This window comes from Berghia stephanieae, chromosome 1 (genome assembly GCF_034508935.2).
Source record: "Berghia stephanieae isolate SIO BIC M18660-M18661 chromosome 1, UCSD_Bste_1.3, whole genome shotgun sequence".
NCBI lineage: Eukaryota > Metazoa > Mollusca > Gastropoda > Nudibranchia > Aeolidiidae > Berghia > Berghia stephanieae.
The window spans coordinates 80,182,920-80,195,419 of NC_088360.1; the positions used below are offsets into that span (position 1 = coordinate 80,182,920).

General features: G+C 35.8%; 1 protein-coding gene across 3 annotated transcripts in view; it reads right to left on the reverse strand.

The window, feature by feature from the left end:
• Positions 1–12,500, reverse strand: part of LOC144958488 (uncharacterized) — a 115,927-nt gene that overhangs the window by 93,362 nt on the left and 10,065 nt on the right. The window contains exons 1-2 of one of the 3 annotated variants that reach the window (XM_078890476.1): positions 9,785–10,018; positions 9,533–9,681 (exon numbers count right to left, since the gene is read on the reverse strand). The exons of 1 other annotated variant lie outside the window; for it this stretch is intronic. The gene's annotated coding sequence lies outside the window, so the exon portion shown is untranslated. Of the gene's footprint in view, positions 1–9,532; positions 9,682–9,784; positions 10,019–12,500 lie in introns of those variants that run through there. One more of the 3 variants, XM_078890501.1, reaches the window with a different exon arrangement.

Here is a 12,500-nt window from a genome sequence, read left to right on the forward strand (position 1 = left end):
GAACCTGCCAGAAACTCATATAAACTCTCAAGGTAAAGATTTTTAATTGTTCTTTTTTGTTTGTTAACGCCCTAAGTTTTGATCATGTGTTCTATTTCTAAAATGAGCCCCAGACGAGGCCATATTGAGCATTAACCCGACAGTTGAGCAGGACATCGTAGGATGACGGGAAATCATTTTTCAATGTGGACAAACAAAATCTATTTTTTATAGGACAATTGAGCTTTATCTATATGACGTCAATACTTTTAAAAAGTCATAGTCGTGTAACTTCATCGTTAAGAATCAACTAAACCACCCTTATGGTATTCAGAAAGTTGTATATTGAAATATTTATGACTGTCATATAATCACTGACCGACAGCCTTCACTTGTGATTATCTGGTTTTTATCAGCGAAAGCTCCGTGAGAAATTGCAGGTGTGAAGTCGAGGTCCATTAATACATATTGAAATATGTGCGAAATACCGCTTTTTAGAAGACCAAAGTAACGCCTTAACAGTATTGCGGTTAAGGGTGAAAACAAAACAAACAAAAAGATAGAAAAGAACCTGCCAGAATCCCATCAACGACCTGCTAGTGAAAATAAATGTGAAAAGTTATAAAAAGTGGAGTGGAGAAGAAATGGGCCGCCTAACACATTTTTACAAATATTCAACAATTTTCTTGATGATAAACACCAGTCTAGAATCGAAATACGAAGTGACCAATAACAAGGGATGGTGGGAAGCGGACCATCACAATGGGGAAAAGAAAGTGGGCCACGAATTCACGGCAATATCAATAATAATCTCCCAATTATATAATAATATAGTTAATTTTCACCTTTAAAAACAAGAAAAAATGTCTTATTCACAGTAATAGCAATGCATAAAAACAGAGAAGTTGGTCAGCGCAGAATATACGTTCTTTTGATGAGTTCTCTCAAAAACTTCAGCCGATTTGGAACTTTATATATGTTGAAATGTCAGTTTCGTCTACGTGATAGACTTGTGATCCTGACACCGCAATGTCTCTGTATGCGGTTTTTATTAGGGAGAAACATGCATAGATGTTTTTTTTTTAATTGAAGGCTAATAGATATTGAGCTTCTGGTTGCCTTACTTACACTGCACATTTTAATAATCACCCTATGCTTTTAATGGTATGTCCCCTTATTTTCAATAGTCATCTTTAGATGTGATATTCTTAGGCTCATTGCCGTTATCGCATGAGGTATCTGATCGCTTGTAGTTCTATCACCCACGTTGAATTGTGATTTTAAATACAAACAGAGAGGTTAAATTTGTCATTTGCACAACTAAGTATTTTGTCAGTAAAATAAATATGATAATCTTTTATGAGGTTTTTTTTCTCTCTTGTACGGGTTTGGGGCATGCCACTTTACCCTGTGTTCCAAAACCGTAGATCACATTAATTTCAAAATGTATTCTTGTATACAGCACACGTCCACTAAATGCCATTATAAAAGCAACAATGGGTTCAAAACCAATAGTAACACAGTTTCAATACGTCCCAATAACCATTACTATCGTACTACTATCGTGCCTTTTGTCTTATATTAATCTGTCGTTTGATAGAGGGGAGCCAATCTGCAATTACAGCTGTTAGAATTTGAGATATAGAGAAAAACATTTGGATTTGTGGCGACCTACCCTAGCAGCAAAACACAGTCTTCTGTTGTGATCAGAAACGTGTAACTTCATGAGACATCATTCCATGATAGCTTCCAAATTGTCGAAATGATAGAGATTTTTCATAATTTGAGGGTCATTTTAATCGGTGGATAAGGGTCCCATGAGATCAGTTGATTGACCATTTGCTTCACAAACAAAGGGACCGAGATCGATCCCGGGTGAAGTCGAGATTATTTACGGACCTCCCGGTCTACTCAACAGTAACTGGGTCGCTGGGTCTGTTAGATCTGTCTGGCGGAAAGTACTTTGCGACACTGACATTTTATCTAAAGGGTAGCACGCAATTGATATTGTCTGTTTTACGCTATAGAAACCGGGAAAAACTCCGACTCCATCAGCCTAATGTCTCTGATGGATTACTTATTGCATGGATATTTAAGGACATATATTTTCTGGCCAAAAAGGCAAAACATTGCTTTGACTCAGCATGGCATTATTGTTTAATCATTGCTTAATTATTTAATAATTGTTTAATTCTTTAATTGTTAACGGCCGTATTCTGAAAAACACATATTTTAAAATTTTGACTAGAAAATTTTCCTTCAAATATCGATCGATGAAATTAACACTCATCTTGGCAAAACGTTCAACCCTTGGATATCGCGAGGTCACAGGTTTGAGAGTTTTTCCTAAGATATGGGTCACTTTAATCGATTGATATTTGAAGGACAATTTTTCTGGCCAAATAGTTACATATAAGTCTTTCCAGAGTACGACGGTTTACTGGTTAAACATGGCATATGGCAAATATAACGCCTGGTCGCTTGTTGATGAACGAAATAATATATTTCAAACAAATAATTGAAATAGCAGGCTTCCCTTTTCCCACTCTGCACACACATACACACCTACACACACACAATACATACACACATACACACATACACACACATACACACACCTATACACACACCTACACATACGCACGCCTAAATAAACGCACACCAACATACATACATACATACATACATACATACATACATACATACATACATACATACATACATACATACATACATACATACATACATACATACATACATACATACATACATACACACTTACACATTTACACAAATGAGCATATACTATTATAACATTATGTTTCTTTTTACTTGTTTATGTATACATTTCTAAATTTTTGACCAATGACCGAATGTCAACGTTGATATGAAGTGAATAGAAAAGTGCCAGAAGACAATAGAGAATAAAAATTTTTCGCGGCGGTGGTGGGGTTTGAACCTGCGACCTTATTGGTACGACAACTCCGCCTGGCAGGTGAGAGCGTGGCTCTACCGTGTGAGCTATCCACGAACACAAAAATATTCGTTTCAAACTCAAAGTCATTACTAGATCCCTCTCTCACCTACTTCTTGAGACCGCCGATTCGTTCGTACACCACCATCGCGAATAATTTTGACCAGCAGTTAAGCTTAATAGCCAATATTCTCAACACAAACATATAACATAGAAACGATTGAAACATTGAGTATGCTCCGGTGTATGGGGTGAATTTTAATTCAGAAAAGTGAGTGGAGCAGGCACTTATGTTGGTAACAACAAGATATGAAGTGAATAGAAAAGTGCCAGAAGACAATAGAGAATAAAAATTTTTCGCGGCGGTGGTGGGGTTTGAACCTGCGACCTTATTGGTACGACAACTCCGCCTGGCAGGTGAGAGCGTGGCTCTACCGTGTGAGCTATCCACGAACACAAAAATATTCGTTTCAAACTCAAAGTCATTACTAGATCCCTCTCTCACCTACTTCTTGAGACCGCCGATTCGTTCGTACACCACCATCGCGAATAATTTTGACCAGCAGTTAAGCTTAATAGCCAATATTCTCAACACAAACATATAACATAGAAACGATTGAAACATTGAGTATGCTCCGGTGTATGGGGTGAATTTTAATTCAGAAAAGTGAGTGGAGCAGGCACTTATGTTGGTAACAACAAGATATGAAGTGAATAGAAAAGTGCCAGAAGACAATAGAGAATAAAAATTTTTCGCGGCGGTGGTGGGGTTTGAACCTGCGACCTTATTGGTACGACAACTCCGCCTGGCAGGTGAGAGCGTGGCTCTACCGTGTGAGCTATCCACGAACACAAAAATATTCGTTTCAAACTCAAAGTCATTACTAGATCCCTCTCTCACCTACTTCTTGAGACCGCCGATTCGTTCGTACACCACCATCGCGAATAATTTTGACCAGCAGTTAAGCTTAATAGCCAATATTCTCAACACAAACATATAACATAGAAACGATTGAAACATTGAGTATGCTCCGGTGTATGGGTGAATTTTAATTCAGAAAAGTGAGTGGAGCAGGCACTTATGTTGGTAACAACAAGATATGAAGTGAATAGAAAAGTGCCAGAAGACAATAGAGAATAAAAATTTTTCGCGGCGGTGGTGGGGTTTGAACCTGCGACCTTATTGGTACGACAACTCCGCCTGGCAGGTGAGAGCGTGGCTCTACCGTGTGAGCTATCCACGAACACAAAAATATTCGTTTCAAACTCAAAGTCATTACTAGATCCCTCTCTCACCTACTTCTTGAGACCGCCGATTCGTTCGTACACCACCATCGCGAATAATTTTGACCAGCAGTTAAGCTTAATAGCCAATATTCTCAACACAAACATATAACATAGAAACGATTGAAACATTGAGTATGCTCCGGTGTATGGGGTGAATTTTAATTCAGAAAAGTGATGGAGCAGGCACTTATGTTGGTAACAACAAGATATGAAGTGAATAGAAAAGTGCCAGAAGACAATAGAGAATAAAAATTTTTCGCGGCGGTGGTGGGGTTTGAACCTGCGACCTTATTGGTACGACAACTCCGCCTGGCAGGTGAGAGCGTGGCTCTACCGTGTGAGCTATCCACGAACACAAAAATATTCGTTTCAAACTCAAAGTCATTACTAGATCCCTCTCTCACCTACTTCTTGAGACCGCCGATTCGTTCGTACACCACCATCGCGAATAATTTTGACCAGCAGTTAAGCTTAATAGCCAATATTCTCAACACAAACATATAACATAGAAACGATTGAAACATTGAGTATGCTCCGGTGTATGGGGTGAATTTTAATTCAGAAAAGTGAGTGGAGCAGGCACTTATGTTGGTAACAACAAGATATGAAGTGAATAGAAAAGTGCCAGAAGACAATAGAGAATAAAAATTTTTCGCGGCGGTGGTGGGGTTTGAACCTGCGACCTTATTGGTACGACAACTCCGCCTGGCAGGTGAGAGCGTGGCTCTACCGTGTGAGCTATCCACGAACACAAAAATATTCGTTTCAAACTCAAAGTCATTACTAGATCCCTCTCTCACCTACTTCTTGAGACCGCCGATTCGTTCGTACACCACCATCGCGAATAATTTTGACCAGCAGTTAAGCTTAATAGCCAATATTCTCAACACAAACATATAACATAGAAACGATTGAAACATTGAGTATGCTCCGGTGTATGGGGTGAATTTTAATTCAGAAAAGTGAGTGGAGCAGGCACTTATGTTGGTAACAACAAGATATGAAGTGAATAGAAAAGTGCCAGAAGACAATAGAGAATAAAAATTTTTCGCGGCGGTGGTGGGGTTTGAACCTGCGACCTTATTGGTACGACAACTCCGCCTGGCAGGTGAGAGCGTGGCTCTACCGTGTGAGCTATCCACGAACACAAAAATATTCGTTTCAAACTCAAAGTCATTACTAGATCCCTCTCTCACCTACTTCTTGAGACCGCCGATTCGTTCGTACACCACCATCGCGAATAATTTTGACCAGCAGTTAAGCTTAATAGCCAATATTCTCAACACAAACATATAACATAGAAACGATTGAAACATTGAGTATGCTCCGGTGTATGGGGTGAAAAAAAAAAAAAAAAAAAAAAAAAAAAAAAAAAAAAAAAAAAAAAAAAAAAAAAAAAATTTTTATTCTCTATTGTCTTCTGGCACTTTTCTATTCACTTCATATCTTGTTGTTACCAACATAAGTGCCTGCTCCACTCACTTTTCTGAATTAAATGTCAACGTTGTACTTCACGGTTAATTTAATCTTCTGCTATATGATTTGTGTGGTGACAGTGTGTGTACATACACAGTCTGATAACTGAACACCTATTAATTGGGCTTATTTAACGTCGTTTTATGAATTATCACCTATTAATTGGACTTATTTAAGGTCGTTTCCGTGAATAGGGTAAATGTTGCCTTAGCTTGGGAGTTATTTCTATTATAATAGCGTCGTAATAACAACAAGGGTTAATAGTCTCGTAAAATCGAGCACAACAACACACCTTCCTACTAGAATGTTTTTTATTCGTAATTTTCAAGGGGAAAACAATACAAGTCACTAATCTACATTTGTAAGTGACCAGTTTTCTCTCAGCAGTTGAATAACGTTACTAATGTGATCTTGTGCCATATTATTTTCATTTTCGACATGATTTATTGAATTTGAATAAGATTTTTTGCTTTGCCGATGAGCCCAAAATTAGTAGTTATACGACATTTTACTAGAATTAGACAGGTCAGGGTTCTGTAAAAAATTGGGATGATTTTTTAAAACACAGAAGCAATAGATGAGAGTTCCTGGATTTTATTTTACATAAAAAATTATTCACATTGTTTTCGTTAGGGGACTTTGTAAAGTGTCATTATATAAAATGACATTTTAAAATTTGCTGTTTGTATACAAAAAAAAATATTTCCGAAAAGGTGACAATGGAAAGGATAGGGTGGTGACAGTACGATTGGATCCCAAGTCTTTCTATTATTTTCACCTCTTTGTAAGTATTTTTGCTAATCCAGGCTTTGGACAGCTCCGAAAGTTCTATACTAAATAAAAGTAACATTTGTTTCGGGTATTTTTAGCTCCGTTTGTTTGGCTTCAACATCATAACTTAGCTATCAAGTTTTAATGTTGCATACATAACATGGAACATAACTTATATTCTAAAAAGGATGGTGATTCAATCATTCTCAGCTGTTAAGCTTTTCAAAGACTCTATTGATGATACACATGTAAGTAAATACTCACAATATCTTCCAACCAAAGAGACATACCAACACACAAATCTTCGTTTCTTCTTTGGATATGTCGTAATTTTAAAATTTGAACATCCTACATATGTAAACACTTCCAAATTCAAGACGGGTGTTTAAAAAAATAATTTAAAAAAAATTCTAATTGAAAAAATATTAAATAAAAGTATGAACACAAATAAGAAAGAATGTGGTAAATTAAAAGAAACAAACTGGAAAGAGCTCTCACCAATATATTTATGTCCTGAATACAATAAATGACTTTAATGATGATGATGAGGATGGTGATGATGATGATGATGATGATGATGATGATGATGATGATGATGATGATGATGATGATGATGATGGTGATGATGAAGATGATGATAATGGACAATAAAGATATATAATAATAATCATAGAGTCTAGGCTTTGAACCAGTTAACTGCCGTACTCTAGAAAATTCGTATTTTAAGATTTGACCAGAAAACTCGTCCTTCAAATATCTATCAATTTAAAGGACCCTCATCTTGACAAATACTCTCAAACCTTCGACGTCGCGAAGTCCCCCAGGTTTGAGAGTTTTTGTCAAGATGAGGGTCCTTTAAATCGATCGATATCTGAAGGACGAGTTTTTGGCCATTAAAAAAAATACGAATTTTCTAGAGTACGGCAGTTAACTGGTTCAAAGCCTAGACTCTATGATTTTTATTATTATTATTATTGTTATTATTATTATTATTATTATTATTATTATTATTATTATTATTATATATCCAGAGTACGGCAGTTAACTGGTTAAGGTGACATTCATCTACTTGGCATTTATTATCCTGCTTACTATTCGACACACTGAAATTGCAAATGTCTGGTGTTGAATTGGATAATCAGCCTACAATGACATGTGCACTGTGCTGTTATGGCACGACCTTTCTAGTGGGGTTATGTAATAAGATTGAATGCCGTGAAAACTGCTTGAGCCGAAAACTGTTTAACCAAACGAATAAATAAATAAATAAATAATAATAATAATAATAATAATAATAATAATAATAATAATAATAATAATAAAATAATAATAAAATAAGAAGAAGAAGAAGAAGAAGAAGAAGAAGAAGAAGAAGAAGAAGAAGAAGAAGAAGAATAACAATGATGATGATGATAATAACTGAGATAAGGTCACATGAGAACGCTTTAAATCGACGAGTACTTATTTGCATATTTATGTTTCCCTAGCTTGAAAAATAGTTTACGGGATATGGATTTTTTGTTTGTTTTTTTGAAACAAATAGTTTTAAAAATCTTATATTAAAACAATAATGACGTTTGAATAACTGGTCATCAAAATTATGAATTTTAAAAAGCCTTAAGGACTGAAATAATTTATTTAATGGATGCACGTACACCATGGTTCAAACTGTAATTATATAAATTTTTTCCAGGGTTTTACGATTAGTAGGGAAGAAAAGGCCTTTCGTGCTGGAACGTTCCAGTGTTTTCTCATTATCTATAAACCTATAAAATAAGCTACTGTCCTCCTCCCCTCCATAGACATCACGCCCCTTTTGTTGTATGCAATTGTTTGCTTGTGCGTGCGTGTTATTTCCAATAATTCACCCAATCGGTAGGGAAAGATCAAAATGAGAAATATGCGACTTAAGTTGAAGCATCATTTTTGTTTTCATTTTTAAAAAAAATTATATGGACTAAAACCAAGTAAGGACACTGTTGGTGATTATTAACTCTGACAGACCAATACCTAGTTAGCAATTTATTTATTTTTTTGGTTGGAGATGATTTCGAAATTATTTGACAGGGTCGATTGCTCTTGTGTGTTTGTTAAATCAGTTTTTATGGGTTTTTTCGGCGCTTGCGACAATATTTGCTTTTTAAATCCCCAGTAAAAATGAAGATGATAGAAAAAAAAGAAGCAGATCTGATGTTAAAAGTACTAAAGATATAGCAATACAAAGGGGGCTGGTTCAAATAGAGAAAATAAAATTCCACAAGCAATCCATCGATGCGCCTATTTTGACATTACCTAAACGTCCCATCCAGGCAATACACAAGCAAGGGATCTAAGTATGGAGAATACACTAAATATTTACATATTCAAAACTATTAACTTTTAAAGTACACAACAGAGACATGAGTTACAGGGAAAAATATCGCCTATCAAAAACGGTATTGTACATTTGACTGTCTCCTTCCTAGCCAAGGATCCCTGCCAGAACCAGGTGTGGGGGGGGACGAGCAATCTCAATCCAGAACAAAGACAGAGAGCAATTTGGAAAGGGAAAACGGGTATGAGGAATTGAGGACACAGCAAGTGACTCTTGTGCCTACCCCGATTGTTTGTGATCAGTAATGTTTGTAACATAACAGGTGATAGCGATTTAAAAAATGAAGGAAGGCTGATGCCGGAGTTAATAATTAAAAATCATAAAATGCAAAAGTAAAAGAAATTTTGATTTGATTTACAAATGGTGTTTTGAATTTCCCCTTTGTCAGCAAAATACAATGAATGCGTCTCATCGTTGTAGATTTCTAAATAGTAAAATAAAAATATTTATACTTTTAAGTATTCATTAAAATATTTTAAAGCAAAACCAATGGTTCATAAATGCATATATCCCAATTTGGATGGAAAAGTTTCATTTTGGATTCGGCCTAAAATTCGTTTACTTTGTGTTGTATCTTTTATACGAGTCATTTTGACTCCCTATATTGTGCTATACATTTTATTGACTCGTGTAGGCACCTATAGATGTTGGCATCAAAACAACCTACTTACCGGTCTTGAGTAACTTTGGAATAACACGAATGACGAATTGATAATCCTATAGGAATATTCGCAAGAGTCACGAGTAAAACGTCACCAGCAATACGACACTCAAAGAAATCAACACTAGATATATGTCCAACAAAATAAAATCCGTTAGACTTAATTGGAATGAAAATAATAAATATTAACGTTAAATGATTATTCAAATAGATATACTAAACAATCCTCAATGTATCAAACCATCGTACTCTATTTGCTTACAAGGTCACGTCAAATGGACAATAATAGTTGAGACAGAAAATAACATTCCTCGGTCCGACACGGACAATACTTGGTTCAACTATCCACTGCCCACCTACCCATGTCACGCAAACTGACTCGGGTCTAAAATATAACTTGAAAGAAAGGCCACTGTCCTTTTTATTTCAGCCAGCGACTTTTCTGACCAGTCGGTGTGCGTTTTTCTTGCCACAATCTACCCCTCTTCTCTCCTCTGGTCAGGTAACCGTCGAGGTGAGGAATACGATATTGTTATTGCTATTATACGGTCATGCGCTGTTAGTAGAAAGGTTTACCTGGCAAAATAAGCTATTTATGCTATCAGGAAACTTCGAATATCCGAAACGGTGGTTTCTGCGATTCAATCAATCTAACAGAATTTGTGATCACTTTACTGCTTTTAAAGTGTATAATAGATCTCCGAGTTACATTCAATAACTTGTGGTCCCCTACTCCCCGATTCGCCAGCTTAGGTCATCGGAGATCCACCTACTAAAAGTGACAAAACCACGGCTTCCTAATTTCGGTGATAGATCTTATTATAAAGCAGGACCTACCATTTGGAACTCACTTCCTTTGTCAGTAAGGCTCTCGGGCAGCGTAGGAAATTTAAAGAAAAATTTGAAGACTCATCTTTTCCAGAAAAAATTATCCTAGGCATTTTCTTATTGATGAGTAAATTACGTTTTATTTTTTTATTCCATTTTCTCGATGAATGCCAATTTCATTTCGTAAAACTTGCATAGTTAGTGTGTGCGACTATTTGATGTATCTGTTTGTCTCGGTACGAGTGTGGTGTTTGTGGTTTGATAAGTATATTGTAAAGCGCTCTGAGGCTTCGGCGTTTTGCGCTATAAAAGAACACTTTATTATTATTTATTATTATTATATATTTGCCAAAACTGATGGCTTGTATTTATATATTTATTTAAGAGTTTGTGCACGTGTAAGTGAATGGTGAACATTTTACGTATTCGTTCTTTGATATTATGTTATTTTGTTAATTCGAAAAGTTTTTTTTTTTTAATAGGAAAAGGGAGAATGTATTTTCAAATACTTGTTTTCTATAAAAGTGATGACGTTTAATTCATTGTTCGGTCGTATTGCCAAGATCGCCTCTGCAGGTTTTTTGATTATGATTATTATTTGATCCTCCTTTGCGGCGTGTGCACAGAAGTCCGAGTGATCTAGCCTACTTTACCAGACGTGGTCTCCGAGCTTGAACCCTTATATGGCCATTAAGTACGCGTTGTCAGTTATGATATTATGGCTTTTGTGTGAGGGCTGTTTAATAAACCGGGTTTACACTAAATGGACTCGGTTACCCCCTTTAGTTTGATGACCGGTACAACTATGTGTGTTATTGTGTATGAATGTGTGTGTATGTGTGTGTGTGTGTGTGTGTGTGTGTGTGTACTGTATGGGTGGGTGTATCTGTATGAGTGCTTGTGTATGAGAGTCTGATGTCTGTGTGTGTGTGTGTGTGTGTGTGTGTGTGTGTGAAAAGCTAAAGCGCAGAATGGACTCTAAAGAGGGCAGGTGTAGTATAATGAAAGAAAACTATCGTAAATAACCCCTAAGGTAATATAATGATATTATCACCATTGTACTTCGGCTGATTCACTAATAGCAATAATACGCGTATATCAATGTGAATGAAATCAGTCGACGTTAAAAGAATAACTTTGATGACTAAGCAGAATTGAAAATGTTTGGAATTAACATGTTTGTGAATGTGACTTTGTTATTACTGACTTACTACTACTATACTCTACTATACTATACTACTATATCTACTACATACTACTACTACTACTACTACTACTAATACTATACTATACTACTACTACTACTAACTACTACTATAGCTACTACTTACTACTGACTATACTACTACTACTACTACTAACTACTACTACTACTACTACTACTACTACTATACTACTTACTACTACTATACTACTACTATACTGCCTACTACTTACTCTACTACACTATATACTACTACTACTATACTACTACTACTACTTACTACTACTACACTATACTACTACTACTACTACTAACTACTACTAATACTACTTTTATTATTATTATTACTATCATTATTATCACTACTACTAAGATTACTACTACTACTACTACTACTACTACTACTACTACTACTACTACTACTACTACTACTACTACTGCTGCTGCTGCTGCTACTACTACTACTACTACTACTACTACTACTACTACTACTACCGCTACTATAGCCTACTACTTCTACTGCTATTACTACTACTACTACTACTACTACTACTACTACTACTACTACTACTATAGCCTACTACTTCTACTGCTATTACTACTACTACTACTACTACTACTACTACTACTACTACTAATACTACTACTACTACTACTACTACTACTACTACAACTACTACTAATACTACTTTTATTATTATTATTACTATCATTATTATCACTACTACTAAGATTACTACTACTACTACTACTACTACTACTACTGCTGCTGCTGCTGCTGCTGCTGCTACTACTACTACTACTACTACTACTACTACTAATATCGCTACTACAGCCTACTACTTCTACTGCTATTACTACTACTACTACTACTACTACTACTACTACTACTACTACTACTACTACTATTACTACTACTACAACAACTACTACTACTACTACTACT